This window comes from Erpetoichthys calabaricus, chromosome 12 (genome assembly GCF_900747795.2).
Source record: "Erpetoichthys calabaricus chromosome 12, fErpCal1.3, whole genome shotgun sequence".
Lineage (NCBI taxonomy): Eukaryota > Metazoa > Chordata > Cladistia > Polypteriformes > Polypteridae > Erpetoichthys > Erpetoichthys calabaricus.
The window spans coordinates 134,160,635-134,174,954 of NC_041405.2; positions in this window are offsets into that span (position 1 = coordinate 134,160,635).

Here is a 14,320-nt window from a genome sequence, read left to right on the forward strand (position 1 = left end):
CATATTTTACAGCATAGTGTCCTCGTCACTGCATTGGGGCATTGGACCCATGCACGGACCACAGGGTAGGTTCCCCCTGTTGGCCTAGGACCTTTTCTCCCAATTTTTAAAAGCATGATGTAGTGAATGCCAAATAAAGGGATTAAGGTTTTCTATAATTATGTAACATTTACATGTGGCAGCAAATGGAGTAACACTTTAACCATTTGGTGGACACACTGCTTGACATTTAGATTTTTTTTTTTAATCTTTTTTTAAGGTCAAGTATATTGTCACCTACAGTACATAGTATAGTGAAAGTCTTACTTGCACTTCTCATCAACATGCAACACATTGGCAGCCTCGGGCACCATGATTAAAACTGCTAAACTGGGTACACCTAGTGGAATGAGATTTCAACTCCCACCTCTGGAACAGCTTCTCCTTCCATTTCAGGAGAGGTCAGGAACACAAAATCTGAATAAGGCCGTGTTCAAGAGGCAGCCCCCTCCTTTAACCGCCACCTTATTGTGGTGGAGGGGTTTGCATGTCCCAATGGTCTTCTGTTGTCCAGGGCTTTATGCCCCTCGTAGGGCCACCCAAGGCAAACTGGTCCTAGGTGAGGGATGAGACAGAGCGGTTAAACAAACCTTCTATGATGAATGAAAACTTTGGACGGCATTTTCCCTTGCCTGGACGCGGGTCACCGGGGCCCCCCTCTGGAGCCAGGCCTGGAGGTGGGGCTCGATGGTGAGCGCCTGGTGGCCGGGCCTGCACCCATGGGGCTCGGCCGAAGGGGCAACGTGGGTCCCCCTTCCCATGGGCTCACCACCTATGGGAGGGGCCAAGGAGGTCGGGTGCAGTGTGAGTTGGGTAGTGGCTGAAGGCGGGGATCTTGGCGGTCTGATCCTCGGCTACAGAAGCTGGCTCTTGGGACATGGAATGTCACCTCTCTGAAGGGGAAGGAGCCTGAGCTAGTGCGCGAGGTCGAGAGGTTCTGGCTAGATATAGTCGGGCTCACCTCGACACACAGCTTGGACTCTGGAACCAATCTCCTTGAGAAGGGCTGGACTCTCTACCACTCTGGAGTTGCCCCCAGTGAGAGACACCGAGTGGGTGTGGGTATACTTATTGCCCCCCAACTTGGAGCCTGTTCATTGGGGTTTACCCCGGTGGACGAGAGGGTAGCCTCCCTCCGCCTTCAGGTGGGGGGACGGGTCCTAACTGTTGTTTGTGCGTATGCACCGAACAGCAGTTCGGAGTACCCACCCTTTTTGGAGTCCCTGGAGGGGGGTGCTAGAGGACATACCTTCTGGGGACTGCCTCGTACTGCTGGGAGACTTCAATGCTCACGTGGGCAATGACAGTGAGACCTGGAAGGGTGTGATTGGGAGGAATGGCCCCCCCGATCTGAACCCGAGTGGTGTTTTGTTATTGGACGAGAGGGAAGTCTGGTCATCTCTGCTCAAGCTGCTGCCCCCGCTTCCCGACCTCGGATAAGTGGAAGAGAATGGATGGATGGATGGATGGATCAAGAGGCAGCTGCAAGGAGCCACAATGTTGTTCGTGACTCTATTACTAGCAATTCTAAGATGCCATTGGTTGATCTCATTGGCATGGAAAAATGCTAAGGCGGAGCCACCTTTGCTATGTTAGCAGGAGCATCTCTAGATTTAACTAAGAGGTACCTGCATCTCTCCTTGGTCTCATCAGACTATGGTAGATAGATAAGGTACTATATGATAGAAAGAGAAAGAAAGAAATTACAAATGAACTGTATTTGTTCCCTGGGGAAAATGTTGCTTTTTATAGAAGCTCATATACAAACACACTATAGTCTATACACACGGTAGAATGACTAAAAATGAAATGAATTTAAAAGAAAAAAGTTCTCACTTGGCAGTCCAAGTGAGGCACTATAGAGGCTTATTGCTGTTGGTATAAAGGAGCCCCCGTTCCATTTCTTGACACACTTCTGCTGAATAATTGGATGGCTGACAGTCCTCAGTGTCACAGAGATGATGTACGGCATTGGTCATAATGGCACTCAATTTTGTTTTCATTTTCTCCTTTGCTAAGACTTCTAGGGAGTCCAAAGTGTGTCCCATTACTGAGTTTGCCCTTTTAATTAGTTTGTTGATTTGGTGGGCCTCTCTTGAAGTGATGTTACCAGCCCAGCAGACCACAGCATATAAACTCACAGTGGCCATCACAGAGTTGTAGAAGATGTGAAAATGTCACCAGCCAAATTAAAAAGATCCTATACTGCCATTTCTTATATAGTTCCTCTGTGTTATGAGACCAGTCCAGCCTGTAATTGATGTGGACCCACTCCACGAATAGTCACTAGGTGTAGAGGATCTTTGGTGAGGTATAAGTCAATAACCACTTCCTTTGTTTTGCTGATGTTAAGTTGGGATAAGAATTGACACCTCCAAATGTGAGATTGTGTTCTTATCCTGGGAGGGAGTGGCATGTTCCCTACAGGTGAGTTGAGCAGCTGCCCCAAAGTGAAAAACACCAAGTACATTCTATAAGTGGGGGTAGAGCTTACTGTGAGATGGACTAACAAATCAGTACAGTGGCAGCAGACCATGGTGGTGAAGAAGAAAATAAGTCCTTGGATAATTGGTCCTCTACCCATCTTCACCTACAGACATGTGCCGTCGGTAGTGACTGAAAGAATGAGATGGTAAACACAAGTTATCCAAATGAGTTTCCTGCACAGGGTCAGAAGGGCAACAAAATAGACGTTTGTTGTGAAACTGCTGCTTCTTCATATCCAAGAGGAGCTATTTGAAGTGGATTGGGCATGTCCTGTAGTTATATGCCCACTTTGTGCCTACCACGGGCGATTTAGAAGGCACAGACAACTGGCAGAAAAGTCAGTCTGACTGAGGACAAATGTGAGGTATAGAAGCCCTCAACTGGCCTGGCAGCACCTTATTCTTCTGTAGAAGATGTTGAAAGTAACTGCTGACGATTGGTCTGGTCAGCCCAACTCAATGTGTCCTACTGCCAGGACAGCGAGAATGATGAAGAGTAACTCAGTTTGGACAAGTAGAAGACTTGATTTTGAGATATTGGAAACATTACATTTAGATGACTCAAAATTACAGGTATCACTCTGGGAATTAAGTGTAATTTCTGATATCTTAACTTGTGTCAATTTTACTGATTCAAACTTTTGTAGTGAAAATGCAGATTTGTCTAAATTAACTCTTTAGAAGACAACAGGTAAGCCCCTTAATTAATCCATAGAAATTGTTTATCTGCTTGTTTGTTTGTTTTGCTGATCATGCTAAAAGGATAACCAATTTGTGCTAAATTCTGCATATGTGTTACCATTGGTCCAACTTAAAATAGACTATATGGTTTAGCCAGGGAAGAGGTTATAAGGGGGTGGGGATTGCAATTCAAAAAGAAGTTCAGAGACTGCAGTTGTCATCAGGCAGCAGGACAGCACCAGGATTGATGGGAGGACATGGTTATCCATGCACAGAGTTTTGTAACTGCCAAGGTTGAACCTCATCTAAGACCGCATATCTTATGTATAAACGTCTACACGTGGAAGTGAGAGGTGGAGTCAGGATAAGGGTTCCACCTCTGAGGAAACAGAAAACTCACTTAGCCGCTAACAAATCGAGTGAGGCGAGCACGTCAGCAAAACGAAACCTCAGAAGAAAGACAGTCGCTTAGCCGCTAACATCAGCAAAACAGTATCCCTTTTACTTTACCTCCCGCCGTGGCGAGCACGTCAGCAAAACGAATCCTCCTAGGAGAGAGACGCCCAGAGTAGTTCCTTTCAATTACCTAAAATCTCTACATTTCAGTTTTTTTACTGACGATTTAAATAGTTTCTAGGACCCCAGGCTTTTTACCGTATGGGCTTACATAGCTAGTACATTATATTCTTCTCCATTAATTTAGATAACCATTCCATTGATTCTCTGGAGTACTTCTTTTGTCTTAAAGTACAGAATTTTGTCTCATCATGGGTTGTGTTTAGCCATGTCGAATTTCCAAAAAGACAGTTTTTCTTTTCGTATTTTCATTTAGATCCGTTTCTGATAAATTATACAAGTGTTGCCAACCCCTTATTTGTATGGGGGTGGGGGAAGTGCTGCAGCACAGTACTACGTATACAAGGGGTTGGTTTGTTGTGTCCAATTCCTTACTTTATGCAATAATAACAATTCTCTTGTAACCCAACTTTGCTTTCGCACTTGTGGTAGGGAAGTAGTGTTGGTTGCTCGCACCCCAGGTCATTTATTGATTTATTTATTTTTTGGTTTCTCTTTGCTATCGCTCTAGGATGGCAGCGCATGTATTAATCGTGCCGGCTCAGGGAGCGGTACATGATAGAACTTTTATTTGTCCCCAGGGTGAAAATTTGGATTTTTACAAGTATGCATTAAAGAAATAAATACACACATACATACACACACCAGAATGACTGAAAAGAAAGAAAATTTTTGACTTGGCAGTCCCACTCCAAGAGAAGCACTGTAAAGGTGTATTGCTGTTGGGAGAGAGGACCCCCAGTTGCGTTTCTTGACACATTTCTGCTGAATAATTTGTTGTCTGAAAGTCTTCAGCGTTGGTGTGTCAGAGAGGGGATGTGCAGCAATGTTCATAATGCTTTAATTTTAAAGTTGTTATATTTCCATCCTTTGCTATGACCTCTAAAGTGTCCAGAGTGCATCCTACTTTGTAACTGAGCACCTTTTTACTTAGCGTCATGATTCGGTGGGCCTCTCTTGAAGTGATGTTACCAGCCCGGCACAACACAACATAGAAAATCGCCCTGACTGTCACAGAGCTACAGAAGATGTGAAGGATGCCACTTCCCCCAAGAAAGAAGAGCCTGCTCGGCGCTTTCATGTATAGTTCTTTTGTGTTATGAAGACAGTCCAGCCTGTCCCTGACCGGACCTGGTGGCTCTTTGGTGTGGTGAAAGTCAATAAGCAGTTCCTTGGTTTTTATTGATGTTAAGTTGCAGACTGTTCTCTTTGAACAAAGAAACAAAAGTTCACCACCTGACTCCTATACTCCTGCCTCATTCCCAACTTTGATACTCCTCAAGTGCAAAGTCATCGGGGAGTTTCTGCAGGAGACATGACCTGCTGTTATGTTTATAGCCAGAGGTGCACAGAGTGAAGAGAAAAGGAGTCAGGCCTGTTCCTTGTGGGTGCTCCACTGTTGTTCACATCTGTATCGGAGACACAGACTGCCTGACAGATCGTCCATTATTAGGACACCACAGGCTCATCCACCTCCAAATCTCTTGAGTTTTCCCACTTAACAGAGATGGTGGATGGTATAGAAGGCACTGGAAAAATCCAAAAACGCAATCCTCCCAGTGCGCCCAGCTTTCTCCAGGTGAGAATAAGCCTTGTGCGGCAGATAAATAATTGTGTCGTCCTCCACTCCAATCTTTGTCAGATAGTCAAACTGCAGTGGGCCCAGGTGGTCTACCTCAAGAGGACTCACGTAGTCCAGCACCAGTCTCTCAATATGTCTTACTTTTAACCCCTAAAATGCTTTAAAAAGTATGTAATGGCGTTTTTGGTGACTTTTGCAATTGGGAAATTGTATATGAAATGAACTTTAGTGTTTATTTTGTGACAATCAATGCAAAAAGCAACTCGGCCCTTTTAGTCACTTCATTATTTTATGGTGGCTCTACGTGAGCAACAGAGCGAGGTTTGAGCTGCTACACAGCAACAGTGGCATCCTGCTCTGTCTTGGTCAAATGTGCAGAGACACCATAAGACCAGAGGTTTGTGGACACCTAGCCATCAGACTTCTACGAGCTTGTTGGACGTCTTATTCCAATATCATAGATGGCCGTCAATTTGTAGTGACTCCACTCTTCTTAGAAGGCTTTCCACAAGATTTTGGAGTGTGTGTGTGTGTGTGTAGGCATTTGAGCTCAGTTAGCTGAAAGAGAAGTTGTGAGGTCAGAATCTAAACAATTACAATTACAATTGGCATTCCGATTCATCTGAAATACTGTATACTGCTCAAAAAAAGTAAAGGAACACTTTTTATTCAGAGTATAGCATCAAGTCAGTGAAACTACTGGGCTATTGATCTGGTCAGTTAAGTAGCAGAGGGGATTGTTAATCAGTTTCAGCTGCTTTGATGTTCATGAAACTAACAACAGGTGCACTAGAGGGGCAACAATGAGACGACCCCCAAAACAGGAATGGTTTAACAGGTGGAGGACACTGACATTTTTCCCTCCTCATCTTTTCTGACTGTTTTAACACTTGTTTTGCATTTGGCTGTGGTCAGTGTCACTACTGGTAGCATGAGACTCTACATAGTTGGCACAGGTTGTCCAACTTCTCCAGGATGGCACATCAATATGTACCATTGCCAGAAGGTTTGCTGTGTCTCCCAGCACAGTCTCAAGGGCATGGAGGAGATTCCAGGAGACAGGCAGTTACTCTAGGAGAGCTGGACAGGGCTGTAGAAGGTCCTTAACCCATCAGCAGGACCGGTATCTGCTCCTTTGGGCAAGGAGGAACAGGATGAGCACTGCCAGAGCCTACAAAATGACCTCCAGCAGGCCACTGGTGTGAATGTCTTTGAACAAACAATCAGAAACAGACTTCATGAGGGTTGCCTGAGGGCCCGACATCCTCTAGTGGGCCCTGTGCTCACTGCCCGACACCGTGGAGCTTGATTAGCATTTGCCACAGAATACCAGAATTAGCAGGTCCACCACTGGCGCCCTGTGCTTTTCACAGATGAGAGCAGGTTCACCCTGAGCACATGTGACAGACGTCAAAGGATCTGGAGAAGCCATGGAAAACGTTATGCTGCCTGTAACATCATTCAGCACGACCGGTTTGATGGTGGGTCAGAGATGGTCTGGGGAGGCATGTCTATGGAGGGATGCACAGACCTCTACAGGCTAGACAACGGCACCTTGACTGCCATTATGTATCGGGATGAAATCCTTGGACCCATTGTCAGACTCTATGCTGGTGTAGTGGCTCCTGGGTTCCTCCTGGTGCACGGCAGTGCCCGGTCTCATGTCACGAGGGTATGCAGGCAGTTCCTGGAAGATGAAGGAATTGATACCATTGATTGGCCCCCACACTCGCCTGACCTAAATCCAATAGAACACCTCTGGGACATTGTTTCGGTCCATCAGACGCCGCCAGGTTGCACCTCAGACTGTCCAGGAGCTCAGTGATGCCCTGGTCGAGATCTGGGAGGAGATCCCCAGGACACCATCTATCATTTCATTAGAAGCATGCCCCTCCCGATGTTGTCAGGCATGCATACAAGCATGTGGGGGTCATACAAACTACTGAGTACGATTGGAGTTGCTGTAATGAAATTTCGGCAAAATGGACTCGCCTGACACATTTCGGGGTGTCTTTGAATTCAGGCCCCTGTATGTTGATCATTTTCATTTCCATCAAACAATGTGGCAGCCTTTCGTTCCTAACACATTACCCAGTCCATATCAGTAGAGATGGCCAGCAGGATTTTTTTCCCTTTGAGATCTGATGTGTCTTCAGAGTGTTCCTTTAATTTTTTTTGAGCGGTTCGTATTCAGTAGGGTTGAAGTCAGGGTTCTGTGCAGGGCATACAAGTTCTTCCGTGTCTGCTGGCTTTGTGCTCAAGGACACAGTTGTGCTGGAACAGATGAGTGCCTCAGCCAAACTGTAGCCACAAGGATGGAAGCTCATTGTCTTCAGTATCTTTATATGCTGTTGTGTTAACAGTACCCTTCATTGGAATGGATGGACCTGCCCAAACTTTAGAAAACAGCCCCTGCCATTAACCCTCCTCCACCAAACATTTCAAGTTTGGAAGGTCACATTCTCATGGCAGAGATGTCCATCAGCCTGCTAGATCCAGATTGGTGACCTCTCCACAGAACACATTTTCTCTGCTCCAAAGTCCAATGGCAGTGTGCTTTACCCCCCTCCAGCCAACGCTTGGCATTTTTTACCATGAGCTTAGGCTTGTGGGCAGCTGCCTGGCTATGGAAGCCCATTTTGTGGTTCTTGTGCTGATGTTGCTTCCAGGGGCAGTTTGGAGCTCTGTTGTGAGTGAGGCCACAGAGGACAGACGACTTCTACATGCTATGTGTGTCACAGCTGGCTCTGTGGGAGTTTGGGTGGTCTACTGCTTTGTGGCTGACCTCTTGTTGCTGCTGGACACTTCCATGTCACGATAATAGCATTTATGGCTACCTGTGGCAGGTCAAGCAGGGCAGGAATTTGACATACTGCCTTGTGACAAAGGTGGCATCGTATGACGTTGCCTGAGCTCTTCAGTAGGACCCCTTCCACTCTCCGTGTTTGGACTGCATGGCTGTGTGCTAATTTTATATACCATTAACAACAGGTGTGGCCAAACTCGATAATCTGGAGGGGGTCCACATCATCTTGGCCATTATACAGTAGGAATTTCTTTGTACTTTCTACACGTGGCGATGACTCTGAAATGAACTGATGCCAAAACATTTTTTCTTATTTTTTAAAATAGCCAGCACTTTTGTGTGGTTGCATATCGTGATCAAGCATGACAGAGAGAAGCTGAGAAATCCAAATGAAACGCACGTTTTAAATGTATGCCAAGTTGCTGTTCAGAATATGGTGGAACGAGAAGGACTGAGGGCAGCCTTAGTAACTGTCTTGTCTTGGTGGAGTTCTATTTTACTCTGCTTTCCCCTTTTGTATTATTAATATGTAGCCTTTGTCAGAAGGCCTCAAATCTCAGACTTACCACTGTTTATAAGGTACTGTGCCATATAACTTCCCTTCTACATTTATAACCTCAGGCAATTAGGTGTAGTAAAAGACCAGCAGGAATTATGTTACAATTTAAATAATGTATTATTGATAACTAGCAAAAATACCCGCACTTCGCAGCGGAGAAGTAGTATGAAAAAGAAAAGGAAACATTTTAAAAATAATGTAACATGATTGTCAATGTAATTGTCGTAAGGCTTATTTTAGTATTGAGAGTGAATTTGATGACTGTAAAGAGTTTATATTGTAAATGTTGTGTATGAGAACTGCACATTTTTAGGATTAAGGATCTCTTTGTAAAGGACTTTGCAGTTCTGCCCTCGGGCTGTAAAATGACCGAGCTGACTGCTGAGCTTACTCTTGAGCATGCAACGTACAGTTGGCCATGTGGGAAGCAATCTTGTGTCAAGTCAATGGCGACCTTTTTTTTTTTTTTTTTTTTATATATAAAGAGTCTGGCCCGGTGACTTATTTATTGTCGTAGCGAAGCAAACCCTTCCTGGAAATTGGAGGTATTTGAATTGGAATCCGTATGGGTGAGGTTTAGAGGTAGCCTGGAGGAAGAGTGAGCAGTCCTTCCACCCATGAAGCGGTGGACTAAAGAAGGGAGCAGTGAGCACGACGACCAGCTGAGGAAGGTAAGGAAGCGAGTGAGGAGGCACATGAGCGTGGGATGTCGTTAACGTATATAGGCAGGGAGCCAACCACGTGGTAGGTGCGCGGACAAGGAAGGGGCACCGGAGGCGGCCCTTGTGCGTCTCTGCCGTGAAATAAATCCTCTGTTAACGGAAATAAGGAATGAAACTGCCAAAAGGAGAGGTGAGTTTCGAAAGTTCCTATGGCATAATGGTGAGAACCTCCAAAAAGATGTTATTTTCAAACGTTTGTTATGGGGCACGCCGTGAAAAGAAACATACTTAACGTTTGTAAGTACAGTGTAAAGGAAAAGCATAGGAAATTTGGGCTTCCTACGTATATTGGAAGTCACAGAAATAGTGAGGAGGGGTTTCCCCTATCTATATATGCAGTTTAGGGGGTACACCCGTTTCTCCCCCACCCCTTGGGTGTTGCAATAGGACATGAAACATAACTCATTTTTGTAAGTACACTGCAAGGAATGAGCACGCAAAATTTCAGCTTTCCACCTACTGTATATGGAAAGTGGGAGAATTAGTGAAGAGTCAGTGAGGGCTTTGCCTTTTACATGTATAGATAATCACAAATAACTAGGGGGCTTCATCCTCCCACCCCTTGGTTTGGTTATCCGGATATACAATTTAAAGAGATTGTTATTTTCACTTGAATTGTTACATACTCTTGATTCTATGTTGCATCTCTTCTCCGTGATCATAAATATACACCTGACCAAATTGTGGTTTCTTCGAAATTAAACTTGTCATTGCTTTAATTGTTGCGGGACCACAGATTCTCATTGTGTACAACAACAACATTTATTTATATAGCACATTTTCATACAAAAAGTAGCTCAAAGTGCTTTACATAATGAAGAAAAGAAGAAAAAAAGACAAATAAGAAATTAAAATAAGACAACATTAGTTAACATAGAAAGGAGTAAGGTCCGATGGCCAGGGTGGACAGAAAAAACAAAAAAAAACTCCAGAAGGCTGGAGAAAAAAATAAAATCTGTAGGGGTTCCAGGCCACGAGACCGCCCAGTCCCCTTTGGGCATTCTACCTAACATAAATGAAATAGTCCTCTTTGTAGTTAGGGTTCTCACGGAGTCACTTGATGCTGATGGTTATACAGACTTCTGGCTTTTAATCCATCCATCATTGTTGGAACATCATGGTGCTTTGGGTAGATGGTGTATGGTCCATTATTGAGTAAATCTACGGTTTGAGCATTGAATGATGCAAACTGATACAAGACAGCTCCAAACAGCCAAACCTGAGACCAATGGGGCAGAGAATAGCTTCACTCCTGCCACCCCCCAAAATCATTTGTTAAGGTGAAGCTTGCCAGCTAGGCGGTCTGGCTTTCCTGTGGGGGTTGACTGAGATACTCCAGCAGAGAATCATTTGCCAAACTTGTTCGAGGCATTTCCCCCAACCCTGTTGTAAAACTCACTGTCCTGACTTAGTCGTAGGGGGTAAACATGAATGCTTCTCACTAATGTAACACTAATATTGCATTGCTTTGCCTAAGTTACAAATAAAGACATACAAAATATTTATCAACTTGTAAGCAAAATTTCACACCGTAACAGTAACGTTTAATGTTTTTGATGGCAGACATTTATTGAATTCCATTTTAGATAGATAGATAGATACTTTATTAATCCCAAGGGGAAATTTACATACTCCAGCAGCACCTTACTGATACAAAAAACAATATTAAATTAAAGACTGATAACAATGCAGGTATACAGACAGACAATATCTTTATATAATATTAATGTTTACCCCCCCCCCCGGTGGAATTGAAGAGTCGCATAGTGTGGGGGGAGGAACGATCTCCTCAGTCTGTCAGTGGAGCAGGACAGTGACAGCAGTCTGTCGCTGAAGCTGCTCCTCTGTCTGGAGATGATCCTGTTCAGTGGATGCAGTGGATTCTCCATGATTGACAGGAGCCTGCTCAGCGCCCGTCGCTCTGCCACAGATGTCAAACTGTCCAGCTCCATGCCAACAATAGAGCCTGCCTTCCTCACCAGTTTATCCAGGCGTGAGGCGTCCATCTTCTTTATGCTGCCTCCCCAGTACACCACCGCGTAGAAGAAGGCGCTCGCCACAACCGTCTGATAGAACATCTGCAGCATCTTATTGCAGATGTTGAAGGACGCCAACCTCCTAATGAAGTATAGTCGGCTTATTTATTTTAGGATGAGGCTCTTATAATTCTAGGCTTGAATGCCAGTATGGTGTGATTATCTGTAGAAATTTAAAATCAATTTGCACCTCTGGTGATGTCTCCTGTTATAATATGGCGAGTGCGGCAATGTCTGTGAACCCCAGTTCCCCCCTGCTACAGATATTTTCTGTGGCCCATGGTTTCAATTATTCAACAAGCCATCCAGGGTATTAATGTAGGATGAAATCACTGTGATCCACTAAGTACAAAGAAGGTTCAAACCGAAAGCAAGGAGTTTCGAAAATGGAAGAATCCAATCAAAGACAAAAGAGCAAATTTCTCGACGCCTGAACTCACACAGAGTGCTAGGGAGGTAGTGGAGATGACGGATGGGACAGCCAACAAAGGCACCAGGGTAAGCATTTGGGGGGAAAAAAAAAACCAAAAAAACACAGATATTTCCTTTCCTACCTGAAGCCATTACACAAATATACCCATCGCCATGGGGTCATTCGACTAGTTGTATATATTGCTTTATATGTGTTGCATCGATCCATCCTCGAACTCGCTTATCTCAATCACATGTTTGAGGTCCACCGATGACTCTAAATTGGCCCGCATGAGTGAGCGTGCCAACGGGTGGACCAGTATGAGCAATACACTTGCTTCTGCCACAGCCTGCCATGATGGCTTTTAGCGCCCTCATCCCTGAATTGGATTGAGTGGCATTGATGGCAGGACAAACATTGTAGTATTTAACATTTCAAGGTTGTGGGGGTGCTGGAGCCAAGCCTAGTAGCTCTGGAGAAGATGCCATCTTACAGCCCACTCCTACTTACCAGGGGCAATTTAGAATTGTTTATTAACCTAACCTACACATCATTGAGGACATTGGAGGAATGTCAACATAGACACGGAGACAATGTGCAGTCTTCTTACATAGATAATGACAAGGCATGGAATTTAAACAGTGCCAGGACTGTGACTTTGTGCCATCCACATTTAGGAAAGAATCTCTCTATTATTAAAAAAAAAAAAAAAAAAAAAATCCTGGGAGAGAAAGATGGGAGACGAGACGTGATCTTCACGTTAAGATCATAGAAGACACTTTAAAGACCTGCGAGACGAAAGAGAATGGCCACGGAGCGTCTCGCGGGGACCTTAAACATGAGACTTTGTGACAAGAGATTGACCCAGAACCGTCTCGCGTGGACATAGAACATGAGATTCTTGCAAGACATGCCCTACTTACAACCAATATCAAATAAGACCATGGGCAGCAAAACACTCGGTCGTCTAAAGGCTTTGAGCACACACAGATCCAGGGTCTCAGCACATATAAAGCATACTAGCCGATGCCTGTCGTAGCATACGGCAGTGTAAGAATAGGAACGGAAAACGGTGAGAAAGGAATTCACAAATCAAGAAGAAATAAATACTTCTTGAAAGACGCAGTGTGCATGTAGAATTTCCGGTCACGCAGGATTACATGTGAAAGTGATAAATAAATCTGGCTTTCCGAATTTACGTACTATGGCCATGGCAGCCTGATAGTTTTGTTGCATGTATCTTACACTTCCTGGAAATGTGGACGGTAATATGATCATTTTGCCTACACGTATGTTGTTATTTTCAGCGTTTGCTTGCAGTGTGTCTGATAGTTCCACGCACAGATCTTGTTGATGTAATCTGAGATAGTTGAGACGCATGCCCTCTGTTTTAACATACGCATCTACGACGTACTGTTGGAATAGTTTGCCGCTGGAGTGCAAAAATACTAAATTAATTCCTCATTGCTAATCTGTACCCGTAAAATTGGCATTGAGTAAGCCTTATTCGCTTGGCAGTTCTTTTATCGGGAGCATGTTGTAAATCTTTGTGCCAGCCAATGTCTCCGTAAGGGAATAAAAGTGGATAAACCATAGGATCGCAATTCATATTGAGCGTGGAAATCTGTTTAGAGGAGTTGCCTATGGGATAGATGCAAATGTCCCTTTCGGCAGGTGGTTCGCCATCTTTTCCGACGTCACACCGATGTTGCAGCGATTTTCATGTCGGGGCATTGTATCGTCGTAAATCCTGCCTAGGGTTTTCCTTGAAAACCATTCATACAGATGCTGTTGGATTGAACTGAGCGATTTCATGCATGTGATTGTATGATTTAGCGAAGGGGTTGATGGTTCTGAGCATGGAATCTAGCTGGAGAAGTACATTTTTGCTGCATGCAGAGTTTGCTTTATTTTGTAAGTGTACTTTAGTAGCTTTTGCTGTGTCAAAAACATACAACTGTCCATATCCTGGAGAGGTAGAAGTGTTAGCGTATAGGGGAGAGATTTGGTGATAAATTTGCCCGTGTATTTTAAAACCGTGGCCAGGAGGATGAGTTATCTGTGCACCCATGGAAGCAAACGCTAGAGAAGAGTTGTATTCTCGAATGTGTTCACGATAATTTTTAGCTTCTGATGTTTGCTGTGTAAGAAGCTGTTGTAAAGGCACAGGTGGCTCCCGCAAAGGTGGTAAAGCTACGTTACCGTTGTGGCAGCACCTGGAGTACTTGTTGGCTGTATTACGCTCAGCAGGCCAGTATAGTGCATGACATGGAAGAGGACGAATAGGAATCGAGAAATGCCGTGTCGGCTGTGTGTGGGCGGGACCGGTTTTGAAGTGGAAGCAGGACGAACCAGAAGAGAAATATATATAAGCGATAACGACAATACGTTGTAGATGAAACGTTGACGACTAAGCAAAGA